General features: G+C 39.2%; 1 pseudogene across 1 annotated transcript; it reads left to right on the top strand.

Moving 5' to 3' along the window:
- Nucleotides 1-1,945: 1,945 nt before the first annotated feature.
- LOC306849236 (renin-like) lies at nt 1,946-15,872 on the top strand (annotated as a pseudogene). Its single transcript has 8 exons — nt 1,946-2,013; nt 2,758-3,146; nt 3,290-3,408; nt 3,738-3,934; nt 4,813-4,935; nt 6,936-7,080; nt 7,868-7,966; nt 15,711-15,872. The product of its transcript is annotated as a renin-like (transcript).
- Nucleotides 15,873-19,726: the final 3,854 nt, after the last annotated feature.

Raw genomic sequence — 19,726 nt, 5'->3', positions numbered from 1 at the left:
AGGCCTTGAATAACTTTCTCAAATAACTGCCTGACTAAAAATGAGATGATATTCATACATTGTTCATTCAACAACCCAGACACTGTTTATATCTTATATTTTGAATGTGTTGTGTGTGCTGAGAAACGACAAAAAGAAAGCACAACTTCAGAATCAGAATCAGAATGAGCTTTATTGCCAGATATGTTTACACATACGAGGAATTTGCTTTCGTGACAGAAGCTTCCACGGTGCAACCGAATGACAGCGACAGAACAAAAAACACAGATAATAAAAAGAATAATTAAAAAGAACAAGTAAATAAGGAATAACAATATACAAATCGACACTGTTTTGAGTGTGTTGAGCTCCAGGTTATTAAGACTGCATTGTCCACAGGTCTGTTTGCTCTGTAGGCAAACTGAAGAGGATCCAGCGAAGGTCCAGTGATGTCCTTCAGGTGGACCAGCACCAGTTTTTCAAATGACTTCATGACCACAGATGTTAGAGCCACAGGCCTGTAGTCATTTAGTCCTGTAATTTTTTATTTCTTTGGGATGGGGATGATGGTGGAGCGTTTGAAACAACTTTGTCTACAGCAAAGTTGAATATGTGTTGAATCAACACCTTTGTTGTTCATTAGCCTACTTTAACTCGTAAAATAGGTTTTAATTAATATTATGAGTGTAAAATAATTGATGATCTCAGTGTGTTTATTTTCCAGTAGAGTACACTAATCATGTGACACCTAGTGGTTGGAAGTGCAAACCCTGCCTGGCCAACATAAGCAGCTGTTCAGCTGAATAGTGCCAGCAAGTGTCAAGATGGCACCATCATTTTAGCTAAGAAGTGCATAGAATGGCATCCAGCAGCTGATTATAAGTTCACTTAATTTATTTTATATAAATATAGATGCAATATTAGTAATGCCAATTGCTGTATGGCAGCTGCAATACAAGTTTTAACTCTGAGGTCAAATAATGTAACCAGAGGGCATCTGCCAGCCAGGGCTGTCTAATGTTATTTACTGTGAGTTTTAGCCACTGTGGGCAGTTTCACAGGCATCTGCTGGGCCAGCTGCTAGCCCAAATAATCTGAAAATTGTCATGGTGGGTGGGTTGGTGCTTTCCAACTACACCGAATGTTATACTGTGAAGTAGCCTATTATTGTGCAGGTGTAGTTTATCTTCTTCAGTGAGGAGTCTGAGGAATAAACCTGCCAGTCCTTCAAAAAAGACCAACCCAAATAATATCTTACAAACAGCTCCACGTTACTGAAACACCTTTAATAAATAAGTCCAGGGAAGATAAACAGCAAAATAGAGGAAGACGTAAAAGATGACGTATGGAGAGTCCCATGAGGGAATTTCAGAGGAAGAGATTGGCCCATTACTATGAGAAACCCAGTTCTAGGCGTCCACAGTGCCCCTAAGTTTAAAGGTCAAGGGTCATAAAAAGTCGCATGCCCTTACAAACAAACCAAGAATGTCAGTAGGCTACTGTAATACATAATGTAAAGAAACACTCATGTGTCGTAAAATATCAGATATTATATGACAGATATGTGTTGCTCTTTAATATGATGATAATATTGAAAGATATAGGCCTATGTGTCATATTCTTTAATAATTTACACAATTTGTTGTCAATTTTTTCCCTACATCCGCATCCTTTAGGTCCATACAGGTCTTAAATCACTGTTTGTGATGTGTCCCTTGACCAGGAGGTCACTGTGATCAAGAAGCATTTATCAGAAGAAAGGGTGAGAGGAGAGCAAAAGCCAGGGGTTTGTGTCAAGCTCAAAACATAGGCGTAGGGGAAATAGTATAAAACCACGGGAAGAAGGAAAGTCTGTCAAATAAAGCACAGTAAAAGAGGAGAGAAGTTTGTGAAGGAGTCTGGGCACAAGACGTTTGGCACATATTTAGTTATCGGGTAGTTAAATTGTTTTGATCCATCTGTAAGAATGAAAGTGCACAGCTTGGCTCTTCTAGTCCTGTCACTCTCAGTGACCAGCACACAAGCCTTATGGAGGTAAGTCAACACAACAAATATTTTTCTCTGGCTTTTGAAACCCAGTTATTTAATTTGAGAAATATATGGTCTTTACAATATCATGCAATGTTTTTTTTCTAATAGAGTACAATGCATCTTTATTGATGAAAATAGATAGCTGCCTTTATAATTTAGGAAGGTCAAGTCACCTTTATTCCTATAGTGCTTTATACATAACAGATTGTGTCAACGCAGCTTTACAGACCTAAATTGGAAAACAGCAGAATCAGTTATGGAAATGCAACTATGGAGACATTTCAGATTCAGCTCTAAAAGGCAATAGCTCCATTATTTATCTCAAGTCAGTTCAGTGTTGGATCAGTTCAGATAGGGTTATAGTTTAATCGTGATCACGATTTCTGCTTCTCTTGATTTGAGCATAATAGTCTGTGATATTTGCCCATTGTTTTTTTTTATTTTTATTATTATTCTTTAAAATGTTTCAAAATGTTTTAAACATGTTTCAGTTTTTTTTTTTTTTTTTTTTTTTTTTTGTAGTTTTGAAATATATTACAAATGTATAATAATATCTATTTTTACCATATGGGGATTGTATTTATGTCATAAACAGAAATGAAGAAAAATCACAAAAAATAGTTAAAATAAATAGATTAAAATAATCATTTTAAAATCAGATAAAACACACTACTATCTGATGTTGCTGTTTTATCAGTTGTCCAAATAAATAATAAATGTAACATGAGTCACTTCTCTCTTCACTAGAGTAAAACTGAAGAAAATGCCCTCAATACGAGAAACTGTGAAGGAAATGGGTGTCACACCAGCTCAAGTGTTTTCTGAGATTATGCCAAAATATGACGAACCTTCACCCACAAATGGCACAGCTCCAACACCTCTGATCAACTACTTAGATGTAAATCAGACTTAAAAATATAATTAAAATTATGAGCAATTTTGTGTTTGTAGTAATCTGTTTTATATAGGCAGCTTTGTATTTTTAATTGTGTATTTCTCTGTTGATTTCCAGACTCAATACTTTGGTGAGATTAGTATTGGTTCACCAGCTCAGATATTCAATGTTGTGTTTGACACGGGTTCTGCAAACCTCTGGGTTCCTTCACACAGCTGTTCTCCTTTATACACAGCCTGCTGTGAGTGATTTGCTAAACGCAATCTTATAAAACCCACATAACAATTTACCTTAAAAAGTCATTATATATTATCTACACATACCTTTTAAAATGGCATATTTTCTCCTACAGCTCAGTCTGCCTTTCTCCATGTATCTCTTTAGTTACACACAACAGGTACGATGCTTCCAGATCCCTCACGCATATTTACAACGGCACGGGATTCTCCATCCAGTACGCTTCCGGAAACGTCCGGGGATTTCTGAGCGAGGACGTGGTTGTAGTAAGTAACAAAATGCCATTGGTTTTAGAATGTAAAACACTGGGAATGTTAAGAAATGAGTTCAAAAGGAATATCTTTACCAACATATGGAAATTGTATTTTAATGGCCGAGGCAAAATATTTTTAGCCGTCCAGGTTACCACAGGAAGTCAAGCACTACTAAAAATCAATGGATAAACAAATCCAGATGCTTGTGCACCACATTTTACCTACAATAAGTCAAAATGCTGATTAATTTTAAAACAAATTGACTGCAATATGGAAGACCAGAACTGTTATTGCGCACAGTATGATTGAGCTGTTTGACCTTTGACCTCTAATTTCATTAGGTGGGTGGCATCCCAGTGGTGCAGGTTTTTGCAGAGGCCACAGCTCTTCCTGCGATCCCATTCATCTTTGCCAAGTTTGATGGAGTGTTAGGGATGGGATATCCAGATGTAGCCATTGATGGAATTACACCTGTGTTCGATCGCATCATGTCTCAACATGTTCTAAAACAGAATGTCTTCTCAGTGTACTACAGCAGGTGAGTGGTAGCATTTATTGACATACAGTGTGAGTAAAGGTGAGAAATTTGCGCCTTGCAATTTTATGTATGTATGTATATGTATACTGTATTTATATGTATAAACACACAAGAAAAGCAGAATTTGATGAATTTTGTGAATTTAATATCAGCATGTTAATTCCTAGACCAAATCATTCACTGTAAAAAAAAATTCGTTAAATTTACGGTAAAAAACTGTCTACCGTAAAAATACGGTAGCAACGTTTTAGGTTTTACCGTGTTAACTTAAATTTACAGTTAAATACCGTAATTTCTTTAACTGATATAATCTTAATATACCAACCTATTAAAGTACTGAAATCTGTTTTGTTCCTTTGAAACACACCACCAAATGCAGGTGATGATGAGAAAGTCACATGATAAGCCAAAGCACATCACAAGCAACTTTTTTAACAAAAGCATATATAGAAGGTGCACAGTGTCATTCACACAAGCACTAAACACCACCATGGTGAGACTCATTAAACTGAAATATGCTATAAACATTAATTTAACAACATTAGATGTAACATACAACCCTAATAAACATAACTGATAAGAAAAAACTAAGAAGAAACATAGTTATTTCAAAGAAAAAACGTCAAATTCAAACAGATTTTGAAATGGAACGCAGGGAATTCTGGGAATGTCAGTTTACGGTTTTTCCCTGTAAATTTTACAGGAACTTTCCGTTAACCATGTAACAGATTTTTACCGTAGCATTTTCACAGTTTTTTACCGTTAAAATCACGATAATTTTTTACAGTGTTGTATAGTGTAATAATAAATGTATTTAAACAGTACTAGTTGATTACAAGCCATATCTTTGTATGTATATGTGTGTGTGTATCTAAAAGGGACCCAACACACATCCCTGGTGGCGAGTTGGTGCTGGGGGGCACAGACCCAAACTACCACACTGGATCCTTCCACTATATGAAAACCAAAGAGGAAGGCAAGTGGGAGGTCGTCATGAAGGGGTAAGAACATTAACAGCATCAGTTTTACAGAGCACTTATGATTTTTTTTTTCCCATGTAGCTTTTTCTGCCATTCTACATCTGTTTTACATCACAGTTTTCTCAAATACTCCTAGATATCCTATATCAGTTTATACAAGATATCCGGTAGCCATCCGTTTTTTTTTTTTTGAGCAGAACCTCAGATCATTTCAAGAGAGGTAATCAATCTTTGCCCTGTGTCCTTTAAAAGAATAGTTGACCCAAAAAATCAATCACACACACACCCTCATGTCATTCCATATCTGTATGACTTTTTTTCTCGTGCTTGGAACACAAGAGGTGAATTTTGAAGATGACTGTACCAGTTGCCAGTTTCTTAAAAATTGTGATAATGGAGCTTTCAAGCTTAAAAAGGATGCAAAAGCATTTTAATAGTATCATACAAATATCCATATATCCACTGCTATGTGCGTTCACTAATCACTTGGATGGGATTAATACAGAGGACAAATGGGTTACCGTACTTGGCCTACGCATCACCCAAATATGACTTGTGCAATATATTTCAGGCCAATAATGGCACAAAATAAATAGATTTAAAGATATTGTTGGCTAAATAATTATTGGGCAAAATATTTAGAGAAATACGTCACCCCAAAATGAAAATATACTCACCCTCAGGCCATCCAAGATATAGATGACTTTGTTTCTTCATTGGAACAGATTTTGAGAAATAGCATTACATCACTTGATCACCAGTGGATCCTCTGCAGTGAATGGGTGCCGTCAGAATGAGAGTCCAAACAGCTGATAAAAACATTACAATAATCCACAAGTAATCCACACTACTCCAGTCCATTAATTAATGTCTTGTGAAGGGAAAATCTGTGTATTTGTGAGAAACAAATTCATCATTAAGACATTTTAACTTCAAACTGTTGCTTTCAGCTAAAATATTAAATAGCTTTCTGTCATGACAACTCTCTAAGGGATTGGCATGATAATGTACATGACAATCTTAATGAATTTGGTCTTGGCGGAATAGATCTGCTACGCTGCTGCTGCAGCAGAGCAAGTATCGAGACTTACTACTGCCAATACATCCACAACATGCTGCTGTGAGCATGTAAGAAATACTGCTGCTGCAAATATAACATACATGAAATAACCCTCTAGCATAAATCACCTCGTAGCAGATCTATACAAGTGGAGCTGGGGAAGGTGGAGGGTTTCTGAAGCACGCTGTGAACTGCTACAACAAGCACTAGTCATATATTTGAATGTTGTAGAGAGCTCATTGGCTACCGATACAGGAGGGACCAATCAGTTGTGCCATGTGATAATGATGTCATTAGTTCAGATTGAGTTAGACCTATCAGACTGCACCATCTAGAGTTTCATGCCAGAACTCTGTATTTCTCCAGTCATCATGTCTGAATCAGGAGAGAAATATGCACAGATCAAGCATCGTTACAACCGAAAACAGTCCCAAACAGTTTTGAACAAATATGTTGGTGGATTTCGATGAGGACAACAGGAGATGAACTTTTTTACTGGAGCAAACATTATAATGCATTATGGTTTTTTGATCAGAAGCAATGGTTTGAAGAAAAATTCCTTGATGGATTTTTTTATTTATTTTTTATTTTTTTTACAACTAACTCACTTCACAAGACATTAACTGATGGACGGGACACATGTGGATTACTTGTCGATTACTGTGATGTTTTTATCAGCTCTTTGAACTCTCCTTCTGACGGCACCCATTCACTGCAGAGGATCCATTGGTGAGCAACTGTGCTAAATTCCTCCAAATCTGTTATGAAGAAGAAACAAGCTTATCTACATCCTGGATGGCCTGAGGGTGATATTTTCAGCAAATTTTAATTTTTCCGTGGAATATTCCTTTAAGCCTCCCCAAAAGTGTAAACTGGGTAAGTCTAAAGTGATTTTTGAAACAAAATCCATTGCAATGTGTTTGATCTACCTCAGTAATACTCTTTTTCTGTTTTTCTGCAGAGTGTCTGTGGGTGCAGATATGTTGTTTTGCATGGACGGCTGTACTGCTGTGATTGATACAGGCTCCTCCTACATCACAGGCCCCGCCTCCTCTATTTCCATTCTGATGAAAACAATTGGTGCTGTTGAACTGGCAGAGGGAGGGGTAAATTCTGTTTAGCTAACCTTATGGACATTGTTTAAAAATCTGCATTTATTTAAAAGCCTGCATATTATCTACTAAGGACTAGAAAATTCATTTGAGAGATAAAGCGACAGAAAGAGGGATTTTATGAATCCACTGCTTAGCCACAGAAACTTTGAAAACTAAAGAAGCCCAGATTTAAACCTTGAAAACAATTTAATGAAATCCCTAAATCTCAGCATTAGTGGCAAACCACTACTGGCAAACTTTCCAGAGCCATAAAAAATGAACAATGTGTTCCACATAAACAGAGAGCACATAATGCATGATGGACCATCTAAAACATTCAGCAGTGACAGCTGATTATAAATTAGTAGGTGGATAATTATAAAATTCAACACCTTCACATTTCAAACAAACTTAATGTGATTGATCATGCACCAACATGGCACTCTATATGCATCCCATATATACAAGAAACAACGCGTCTATATTCAGCATTAAAACCTGTTTCTTATTGTTCTGTTTCCTTTTCCTCTTGCACAACTCCATGGGAACAGCTGCTTTGGTCTGTCATGTTTGGCTGAGTCTCATAAATAATGTCTGAAGAGCAAATGGAATGATTGAAAGCTGATGTTTTTTTGTTTTTTTTCCATCACTGTAGTCGGTGATATTTAATGTGGAAAATGTGTTTTTCTTCCTTTTCAAGTGTGAAGTTCGGTTTTGCAAAATGATGCACCACACTGTTGTCTTTCAAATGGTTTTAAAGTCATGACTTATTTTCTGTCTCTTTCGGCTCTGTTCACAGTACACTGTCAACTGTAATCTGGCCAAGTTGTTGCCCACTGTGGCTTTTCATCTTGGTGGTCAGGAATATTCTCTCACGGAAGAGGACTATATTCTCTGGGTGAGAACTTTCTTTGTTTCATTGCAAGGGTAGTATTTTAACATTAATGTTTTAATATTAATACAGTATGTCACGTTTGGTCATCATTATCTTAAAGGGCTTTTATTTTCTAATGTACACTGACATGAAATGAAGTAGCCTAATAAAGATTATTTATTTAAATGGGAGGCTGCCACTTTATGGGGACTGCCATTTTTATATCACATGATCAGTGGAACGCTACATACTCTCTCTTAGCAACTTCCTGTTATCTGTGGAATAAATTAATTGTGGCTGACTATGATGTCTTTTGCGGGAAGCTACATCCACACTACTAGGTGTCAGTATAAGTAAGATGACTTCCACATAAAAATCATTTAGTGCACCTTTAATGTAACTAGGTGTCACGGTGCACACAGCAGGGAGGGACGAGGATGTAAACTCAAAATACAATCTTTAATCACGACATCTAGGCAGGGCAAGACAAGGCAAGGCAAGGCTGACATAGACAGGAACGAAGGAGTAACGAGTAGACCAGACAAAATCAAACTGAATAGACAGGACTATAAATACACAGGATAATCACACAAATACAGCTGGACAAGAATTAACTAATAATCACACTAGACGAGGACAGGAAACAAACCAAATATGGACACAAGAGGCGGGAACACATGACACACACGACAGATGACTGACACTAGGCTACAGATTCTAGTGTGAACCCAGAAGTTTGTATAGCCTAACCACAGTTCCCTCAAAAAAAAATTTTTTTTTTTTCATTGGCTTTTGGAATATTGCAGGAATAAGTTCTGTGACCAACAAAAGTTTATGATTCTAACACATTTCGTTTGTAAAGATACAATACTAAATACAAGTGCCAGAAGGAAAAAGCTAAGGTTAGGCTATAAACAAACTACACCACAGTTGCATTAACCATCATTAAGCTTCCAAAAACTTTTTAAATCTTTATTTAAACTACAAGTTGGAAAGTTTGAGTTGGAAGAGTTTGTAAGAACACAAGTATAAATACAATGAGATTATAAATGCAGACTAGTCAGTAGTTGAGTTTTCTTGTTTAATGAAAAGTTTAATATCTGGTACAAACTCCACTAGTGAAAAAAATCCTTTTAAAAAGGATGCTTAATATCCTTTAAAAGTACAAACTGATTGTAATTTTTGGATACATACCTGTTTGTTATTTCATAGATAAATGCAAATATAGAAAGGTATTACAAGTATTTAAACTGTGCACGGGTGGGTTAAATCAAACTAAGGTGCAGCTGGATAAGGTGTATAGTATAGATATACATGAAGTACATTTAAATACAATTTTGATACACTTTAAGTAGCTTATGTCTGTGTACATACATTTATAATTACGTTGTATAAAGCAACTGACACAGAACAGCCAGAGAACCACACCAGCCAATCTCAGCGCACTCCCTCACCAGAATTCTAATCACATGCACCTGTCTCACATCAGCACACTCATCAAGTTGGCTTTATAAGATTCATCACCTCACTCCAACGTCTGGTCTCGTTTACACGCATTGGACTCCTTCACTACGCAAGACTTCTTTTTAAGTATATTCCTTCAAGTGTGATTTCCTGTACTTACTTCCTGTGTTTTCTCCAGCGTGTTATCCTCGTCCTCCATCGTCTCCTAGTCCTCCTCGTCTCCGATCAAGATCCTGTTGTGTTGTCTCCCTCCATACCATCCATCCACGTTCTCCTGGTCCTGTAAGACACGGCTACCATCACCTACCTCCTCAAGATATCCGAAGTTGTATTGCTCTGAATACTCACCTGATCCCCTGCTCATTCTGCTGTGTTGTTCTAATAAACCATTTAACTTTCCTCTCTTCGTCCTGGGTATACTTCCGTAACAGAAGACCGGACCCAAAAGGGAGAAGGATTGCCGGCAGAATGAGTAACCCTGATCCGTTCCAGGAGATCGTGGATAATCTCTGACGGATGCTAACCACCACCACCACTACTCCAGCTACCACTTCCGTCACAACAACTACAACTTTTCCGTCTCCTGGGATCGTTAGTCCCATGGCCAAACCGGCGCCCTTCTCTGGTCTGGTGGAGGAGTGCAACGGATTCCTCCTTTAGTGCTCGCTGGCCTTGGAGATGCAGCCGCAATTATATACCACCGATAGAGCTAAATTCTCGTTCATCATATCCCTGCTGACTGGGCGAGCGCTCCACTGGGCGGCTGGGCCGAAACCATCTGGTCTCAGGCTGGTACAGTCCCTCAGTCTCTAGATAACTTCATTGCTCGTTTTCGGTAGACCCGCGGGAGATTCCTCAGTGGGTGAACAGCTCTTCCATCTTCGACAAGGTACTAGGTCTATTAATGACTATGCTCTTAAATTCAGGACTCTTGCTGCCGCCAGTGGCTGGAACGAGCACTCGCTACTCACCACCTATCGGCAGGAATTGGAACCCAGTCTGCGGCTGCACCTCGCTGCATACGACGACACCATCGGGCTCGAACGTTTCATCCAGCTGTCAATCAGAGTCGCCACACGTATGCAATCATGTATGGAAGGCCAACAAGGCCAGAAAGTTTTCACTCCAGCCTTCCGCCGACCAGAGAACATCAGCCCTCCAGAACCAGACTACGAACCCATGCAGCTAGAATCCACCAGACTCTCACTGGCTGAACGACAGAGGTGCCTGACACTCGGATTGTGCCTCTATTGTAGAGCCACAGGGCACGCAATCTCCACTTGCCCAATCCGCCCTCCCAGACCTTTAGTGAGTTTCATTGAACCTGCTATTGTCAATATGAAACCACTCTCTAGTATAGTTCTACTTACTGCCGCCGGTATTTCCATTACAGTCAATGCCCTCCTCGACTCCGGTTCGGCAGGGAACTTCATATCAGGCGCCCTCTGTCGCCAACTCCACCTCACAACCACGACCATGCAAACCAACTACCAGGTCCAGTCAATAACTAGGAAGTCCCTCAGTCGGAAACATGTACGCTGTAGTGTCGGACCTCTCCAGCTCACGGTCGGTCCGTTACATAAAGAGACACTCCAACTTCTGGTTCTGGAGGATTCCATTAATGATGTAATCCTAGGGCGTCCGTGGTTAGTGCAGCATAATCCAATCCTCTCCTGGGAATCTGGTGAAGTCCTGAAGTGGGGCGAAAGATGCTTTCCTGACTGTTTCCCTCAGATACCTCATCCTCCTGTTCCTGACTCCAAGCTCCTCCCAGTCTGTTCTACCTCCATAGAAAGTCCAGTGGAAAAACAGTCAGTTGAAATCCCAACCTGCTACGCCACCTTCAGCGACATATTTTGCCCTAAAAGAGCCTCAAAGCTGCCTCCACATCGGCTATGGGACTGCGCCATTCATCTGCTTCCGGGTGAGTCAGTGCCCCGTGGGAAAATATACCCACTCTCCATTCTGGAACAGAAGGCCATATTGAGGAGGCTCTCCAACAAGGTTACATCCGCCCTTCCACATCCCCTGCTGCTTCGAGTTTCTTCTTTGTGGCGAAGAAGGACGGTGGTTTAAGGCCTTGCATAGATTACAGAGCACTAAATAAGATCACCATAAAGTTCTGCTATCCACTTCCCCTCGTCCCAGCAGCGCTAGAACACCTTCGCGGAGCCAAAGTGTTCACCAAGTTGGACCTCCGCAGCGCCTATAACTTCATCCGGATACGTGAGGGGGACGAGTGGAAGACTGCGTTTGTGACACCTACTGGGCACGTATTCCAGGATTTCATGCACGAGGTTCTCTGGGAGTTTCTCCACAAGTTCGTACTCGTCTATATTGATGACATCCTCGTGTACTCCCGGAGCATGGCCGAACATCGCCACCACGTTGCGGAGGTCCTGAAATGCCTGAGGCAGCACAATCTCTTCCTCAAAGCCGAGAAGTGCTCGTTCCATCAAAACTCAGTGCAGTTCCTTGGTTACAACATCGACCACAGTGGCATCCAGATGGACGAGGGGAAGGTAGCCGCCATCAAGAACTGGCCCATCCCTATAACCATCAAAGAACTGCAACGCTTTCTAGGCTTTTCAAACTTCTATCGGAGATTCATCCATAATTACAGTACCATTGCCAGTCCTCTCACTAATCTCTTGCGGAACAAGCCCAAAACACTGTCCTGGTACCCATCGGCCACAAAAGCTTTCCATAAACTCAAAGAGGCCTTTACCAGCGCTCCGCTCCTCGTTCACCCTGATCCAGACAAACCATTCATCGTCGAAGTAGATGCCTCTACCACTGGTGTTGGAACGGTGTTATCTCAGCAGCAGGGGATTCCAGCAAAGCTCCATGCATGTGCCTTCTACTCCCGTAAACTCAGCCCGGCAGAAAGGAACTATGATATCGGAAACCGAGAGCTCCTCGCCATTAAACTAGCGCTCGAGGAGTGGAGACATTGGTTAGAGGGTGCTCAGCAACCATTTATAGTCCTAACTGACCACAAGAACCTAGAGTACCTTCGTGATGCCAAAAGACTCAACCCACGCCAAGCTCGGTGGGCATGGTTTTTTACCCGTTTCAATTTCTCCATTTCCTATCGACCTGGTTCAAAGAAAGTCAAAGCGGACGCCTTATCCCGCATCCACACACCCGATGAAAATAACGATGAACCTGAACGTATTCTCTCTAAGGAGGTAATTGTGAATCCCATCCAATGGTCCTTGAATTCTGTTCCCTCTTCCAATGTCTCCTCCAATACTCCGCTGGGCTGTCCACCAGGACTGCAATATGTAACCAGAACCCAGCACACTCCCCTTGTTCATTCAGCACACTCCTCGCTGGGCACTGGCCACCCAGGGGCCAATGCTACCCTCTCGCTGCTGAGAGATCTCTTCTGGTGGCCTAACATGGCTCGGGATGTAAGAAGGTTCGTACAGGGATGTTCGGAATGTGCTATATCAAAGAGCCCTCGCTATCTACCATCTGGCAAACTCAACCTGCTGTCCGTTCCAAACCGACCCTGGTCACACCTAGGAGTGGATTTCATCACGGACCTTCCACCCTCTGGTGGTAACACGTGCATCATGGTGATTTATTGATCGAGTCTCAAAATCCTGCCGTCTTATTCCCCTCAAGGGACTCCCAACAGCCATGGACACAGCTGAACTTATGTTCAATCACATCTTCATATATTATGGGATTCCAGAGGATATTGTGTCAGATCGTTGACCCCAGTTCATTTCAAGAGTATGGAACGCGCTCTTCACCCTCCTAGGTGTGTCCATCAGTCTCTCATAAGGTTACCACCCTCAGTCGAACGGGCAGATGGAAAGAAAGATACAGGAAATAGGACGCTTCCTACGAACCTTCTGCCACGGCCACCAGAACTCTTGGAACCAGTTTTTAGGCTGGGCCGAGTATGCACAGAACTCTCTTCGTCAGCCTTCTACTGGACTCACCCCGTTCCAGTGCATACTCCCTCTCTTCTCATCTTCCCATGGTCTGGCGAACCATCTGATGTTCCCTCGGTTGATCACTGGTTCAGAGAGAGCGAGAGTGTCTGCAGGATGACAGCCGACTTAAGACGCTCCGCCTTACCAGCCTGGTCAGAAGGTTTGGATGTCAACCAGGGACATCAAGATGCACTTGCCCTGCAAGAAGCTTAGTCCCAGATACATTGGCCCCTTCACCATCACTAAGCAGATCAATCCAGTCACTTATCAACTCAAACTACCTTCTCACTACAGAATTCATCCCACCTTCCATGTGTCCCTGCTGAAACCTCACCATTCTCCCATTTCTACCTCTACAGATCCTGGCCTGGCAGATGAACCCCCCCGTCCGTTAATCCTGGAGGACGGTGGTCTTCTAGAATAGCTGGTGGATTGGGAGGGCTATGGCCCAGAAGAACGGTCCTGGGTTCCCAGAGACTATATTCTTGACCCTAGTCTACTAGATGCCTTCCATGCTGCTCATCCGGATCGCCCTACTCCCCGAGGACGAGGTCGGTCACCACGACGTCGGGGTCCCCGGCCCTCAGGAGCGGGCCGTGGAGGGGGGGGGTAATGACACAGAACAGCCAGAGAATCTCACCAGCCAATCCCAGCGCACTCCCTCACCAGAATTCTAATCACATGCACCTGTCTCACATCAGCACACTCATCAAGTTGGCTTTATAAGCAGATTCATCACCTCACTCCAACGTCCGGTCTCGTTTACACGCATTGGACTCCTTCACTACGCAAGACTTCTTATTAAGTATATTCCTTCAAGTGTGATTTCCTGTACTTACCTCCTGTGTTTTCTCCAGCGTGTTATCCTCGTCCTCCATCGTCTACTCGTCTCCGATCAAGATACTGTTGTGTTCTCTCCCTCCATCCCATCCATCCACGATCTCCTGGTCCTGTAAGACACGGCTACCATCACCTACCTCATCAAGATATCCGAAGTTGCATTGCTCTGAATACTCACCTGATCCCCTGCTCATTCTGCTGTGTTCTAATAAACCATTTAACTTTCCTCTCTTCGTCCTGGGTATACTTCCGTAACAGCAACACATATGTAACAATCTTTTGGCCACATAAGTAGCTGTGTAACAGACTTGGTCTGTTAAATGTGTAAGAGTAGCTGCTTATTACATCTACATAATTACAAACTGTAAATACAGGCTGTTCCATAACTTGGTTACATGGTAAGTACATTTTGTTTCATGTAAGTACAACGGCTACTACTAAGTAATTACTCTGTATTATGGACACCTTAAAATAGTGTTACCCTATTGACACTTATATGTATTTACAATGTAATAATACCATCACAGAGAGGCTCAAAATCACTCTCCAGAACATTCTCGTTCACCATTCCTGGCTGGTGGAATAATCTTCCCACCCCTATCCAGAACGCCGGATCCCTGGCAATCTTCAAGCAACAACTGAAAACTCATCTCTTTCGGCAGTACTTGACTTCATCCTAAACTTAAAAAAAAAAAAAACTCTCTCCCTCTATCCGCTTACTAGCTTGTACTTATTTGAACAATGTCTGAGACTTGGTGTTACGAGCACTTCCTCTGTCTGATTGCCTTTTCAAGATGAATCGCTTTTTGTATTCCCCAATTGTAAGTCGCTTTGGATAAAAGTGTCTGCCAAATGACTAAATGTGAAAAATAAATGTGTGTAATTTCTCATGTGCAATGAATTTTACAATCTGTTTAAACTTGGAATGTTACAGTTAAAATCAAACAAAACAAAATGCAATTGCATTATAAAACTTTAAATTTTACATGAAATGCTTTTTTTTAAAAAGTGTACTTAACTGTTAAGAAACACATTCATGAAAGTTTACTCTTTATAAAATTAAATTAACTTTTTAATTTATATTATCAAAGTAGTTTTTTATTTTATTAGTGCACATAAAATACAACTAAGCACATTTTTTTGTCACAAGGGCCTTTAGAATCTCAAAACATTTAGCCACTTGTTTACACATAAACACTTTTAAAAACATGAGTGGGGTGATTACTGATGTGTTTTATGTCACAGAATAAAATGTGAAAATATCTAGAGCATCAACCACTAACAAATGACAACTGCCATTCTGACCAGCACAAAAAATTAATTTCATTTAGCACTGAAGTCTGGGAAGTGAATTTTTTTCATTAAGTACAAAATGCCACATGTTATATTTGCATGCTGTTCCAGATTACTTCTGAAGTGTAGCATCTGTTTTGAGATTCATCAATCTATGTTACAGCTATATGGACTTGCATTGGATTTTCTAATGCCTTTTTCATCTTTTGTTCTGTCTACAGCAGTCAGAGTTCGGTGAAGACATCTGCACTGTGACTTTCAAAGCGTTGGATGTGCCGCCCCCTACTGGTCCCATGTGGATCCTGGGGGCGAACTTCATAGCGCGATACTATACAGAGTTTGATCGGGGAAATAATCGCATCGGCTTTGCTCGGGCAGTCTGAGAAACACTGGGTTTTCTGCAGTCTTAAATTCAGATTACTATTACATTGCTACATACAACATATAGGATACTTGATCTATCACAATAATAGCAGGTAACTTAAGTTACAGCTTCCTTTGTGAACAAAAGGTTAAGCATAATTTTGAAAAGTACTTATTATGGAAATAAAATAATTTAACACAATATGTTTGAGTGTGAACTGAATGTAACACTTAATTGCATGCTATTTACAATTAAATCAAGATGTATTGATGTATTATAGTTTCAATTTATATCAAATGCAATTACTTAGAGTACTTTTTGACCCACTTAAGTAGGACTTAAATACATTTTTATATGTAATTTCAGAATGAGTTCTACTGCCTTTGAAATATGATTAAAGTGCACTTTTGAATGTACTGATAAGTATTTTTAGTAAACTAAAATATACTTTACTGCCATTTCTAGTATTTGTAGTTGCACATTTGTAATGATGAAGCAAGATTTTAATGTTAATAAAATACAATTATTTAAAATAAACTTAGCAAAACGCACTTTAAAAAAAAAAAGTGTATAAGTATTTTAAGAAACATAAGAAATATAAGAATCAAAGGATACTTCACCCAAAACTGAAAATTCTGTCAAAATTTCCTCATCACTTGTTCCAACTGCTAATGAGTTTCTTTCTTTTCTTTTTCTTTTGAAGAATGTGTGTAACCAAACAGATGGCAGCCATTGACATCTCTTTTGTTTTTGTCCGTACTATGGATGTTAATGGCTACTGTCAACTCTTTACATACATTCTTCAAAATATCTTCTTTTGGGTTCAACAGAAGAAAGAAATTCATAAAGGTTGTTGTCAGAGAGTAAATGACGACAGAATTTTTAGTTTTGTGGTGGCCCTTTATTTCGTTATTTGCAAGGCCATTTATTTGAAATATATTTAGAAGATTTGAAGTACACTACACATTTACTACAAATATTCTCACTTCTTTTTCACAAGGGTTCACATGATGATCAGAGGCCATGGAAGTAACTAAAACGGACTCACTGACTTCAATAGAATTATGTTAGCAAATTTATTTTCCGACAAACCAAAAGTATATCAAGACAGGAAGCTGTTCTTCGGTCAGATGTGTTGTCCTCTTTCAGAAGGGTTTGGCAATACCGTAACAAAAGTTTTTATAAAAGACTATTGCGAACTAGCTCAGACAGACAGAGAGAGAAAAAAACAATGTTTCATTCCCTTGAGCTACTCATTGTGGGTTTCATTGACCATGACATTTGGTTTTAGTTTTAACCAAATGTGTATATATAGTTTTGAAAAAAGGAGTAACTCATAAAAACAAACCCTTTGGACTTCCGCACCAAAAAAGTTATAAAACCAATTATAGTTATATCATATATATTTATTATAGTTATATCATATTGAAAGTTAGCCTACATAAAACAAATAATCTGTACTAATGCATGCTACATAAACAAATCCCATATCCAAGAAAATCCCCTTGCATTAAAATGTTCCACTATTGTAACCACAATGTGCAACTGACTGATATTGTTTTAATTTGTATTATCATCAATAGATGTGGTAGGATCTGTTTTTTAGAGTAACCGATTAGTGCCCTTACAATGTGTGAAAACTCAATAAACCAAAAACAACTTTAGTTAGCAACTTTAGTTTTTAGTTGGCAACACTTCTTTCGCCTCTCAGAACATCACAATCCAAACAAGCATATGAGGCGCATATGAGGCCAAACCAGTGTCAGGATAGATAGAGATGTTTTCCCCTTTTGACCATCTTCACTGTCTGTCCTGTTATGTACCCTACTCTGGAAGCTTTTACAAAAGCCCGGGACTGGTGAACAGCCGTGGAACATCTTCATTACACTAGAGCCCTCATCCCTATACACATATTGACTGAATTTTGATGTTTTTGTCTCTCTGTCCCAGTCTGTGTGCGTTTAACTTGCTTGTCTTGCAGCGTTTCTGTTGAGAAGGTTGTGAAATGGAATGCGAGATATGATCTCCTGCTGTTTCAGTCACGCTGAAGACGCCATCCTCAGCAGGAGCTACAGATTTTATCACTACTTTGTCTCTCTGTCTTATTCTCTTTCTCTCTCCCTCCATTCCTGAAGCACATTCTTTAGCAGCTGTACGTTTTGAAAGAGGTTACATCAACTATAACAGATATTAACACTGTAACATCATAGTGTATTTATCGAATCATAATATTTTATTGGATAAAAATGCTTTTCAAATGTTCTAGGGAATATTGATTTAAATGGCTGATCAATTTTCTTTCACAGTATCACTTTATCTAAAGACAGTTTCTTAAAGACATTATCCAATAGGAAGTGACAATCAGCAGACATAAATGGTTTTAATAGGATGTAGGGATTTTCTTTTTTTTTAATTTTTAAGATGTTTCACTTTAAACATTCTTTCCTGTTTGCTATTTCTTTCCTATTGCTGCTCAACTGAGAAATGTGGTATGTTGCTGTGATTCAACCTATACTGCCAATAAATAACCATAACAATAAATGTAAGGAGAAATCTGAAAACATAACTCAGCGGACAAAATGTGGTTTAGAATTATGGTATAAACTGATGAGAAAGTTCAAACTAGAGAATCAGATGAGAATATTAAGTTGGATTGGTTAATATTCTCAGTTCTAGCCCGCTCAAATGGATACAAGTTTTCAAAGTTGGGCACAAAAAAGAATAACTGCTTACTGTTGTATTATATCAAAGGGGGAAATTCAGGATTTTCAGAATTTAATGAAAAATCAGAAGCATAACAAATGGTTATTCCCCTTTGATAAAGTGTATAATACAAATACTTGTGAAACGATTAATATCTGGCATATATACCAAGATATTAAAGGCCATCCTACTGAGCACTACCCAAAGAAAAAAAGGAAATGCAGATTTGTATCCCAGCTGAAGAATGGCTGAATTTATGGCATTCACAGTGTGTGACTACTCATTCCAGGGCTCTAAGGGAATTTTGTTGGAAAAATACAATTTGTTTCTTTATTAGTGAAAGCAAAACAAAAAGGAATGACAAATCAGGGCAGTGTGGGGCATTATTGGCTGATCATGTACATGTCTTCTGGTCTTGTCCAGTCTTAAATCTGTTTTGGTCAGAAATACATTCTAGCATAGAGGAAATCTTGGAAACTGAGATTGAAAAAACAGCTTATACTGTATTTCTGAGCAATATACCTGATTCAGTTAATAATAGGAATAAATATTTACTCATGATTCTACTAGCAGCAGCAAAAAAACAACAATTACTCGTTTATGGCTCCAGCAGCCTCCCCCAACAAGGACTCAGTGGCAACAAATAGTTACAGAAATTTACAAGATGGAAAGACTGGCATTCAGGTTGAGACTTCAAGAAGAGACTTCTATGAAAATGGACAATCTATATATCAAAACAGAGAAGACAGATAAATGCCAAAGTGGAATATGTTCATTAATGTAAATGTATGTAATTAGGATCAACGGCTGCTTGATAGTATACCTACGGAAATGAGTACACTGTAAAAAAAAAAGAAAGTTGAGCCAACTTAAAATTTTAAGGCAACCAGCTTCAGCAGATTTTTGAGTTTTCTCAAATTGTTGTTTTAAGTTGATACAACAAAAAGTTTAGAATTTCCTACAAAAATAAATTGTGAGAACTCAAAAATCTGCAAAAAGCTGGTTGCCTTAAAATTTTAAGTTGGCTCAACTTTTTTTTTTTTACAGTGTATTATGTTTATGATTGTATGACCACAACTATTCATGCATACATGCGTACAAATATTTACTTATATCGTAATTTCTTTTACTTTTTGTGTTATACTTTGGGAAAAAATATTTAGGTATCTA

The sequence above is a fragment of the Barbus barbus genome, assembly GCF_936440315.1.
Source record: "Barbus barbus genome assembly, chromosome: 29".
In the NCBI taxonomy this organism is placed as follows: domain Eukaryota; kingdom Metazoa; phylum Chordata; class Actinopteri; order Cypriniformes; family Cyprinidae; genus Barbus; species Barbus barbus.
This window is presented reverse-complemented; position numbering and strand designations above follow the sequence as displayed.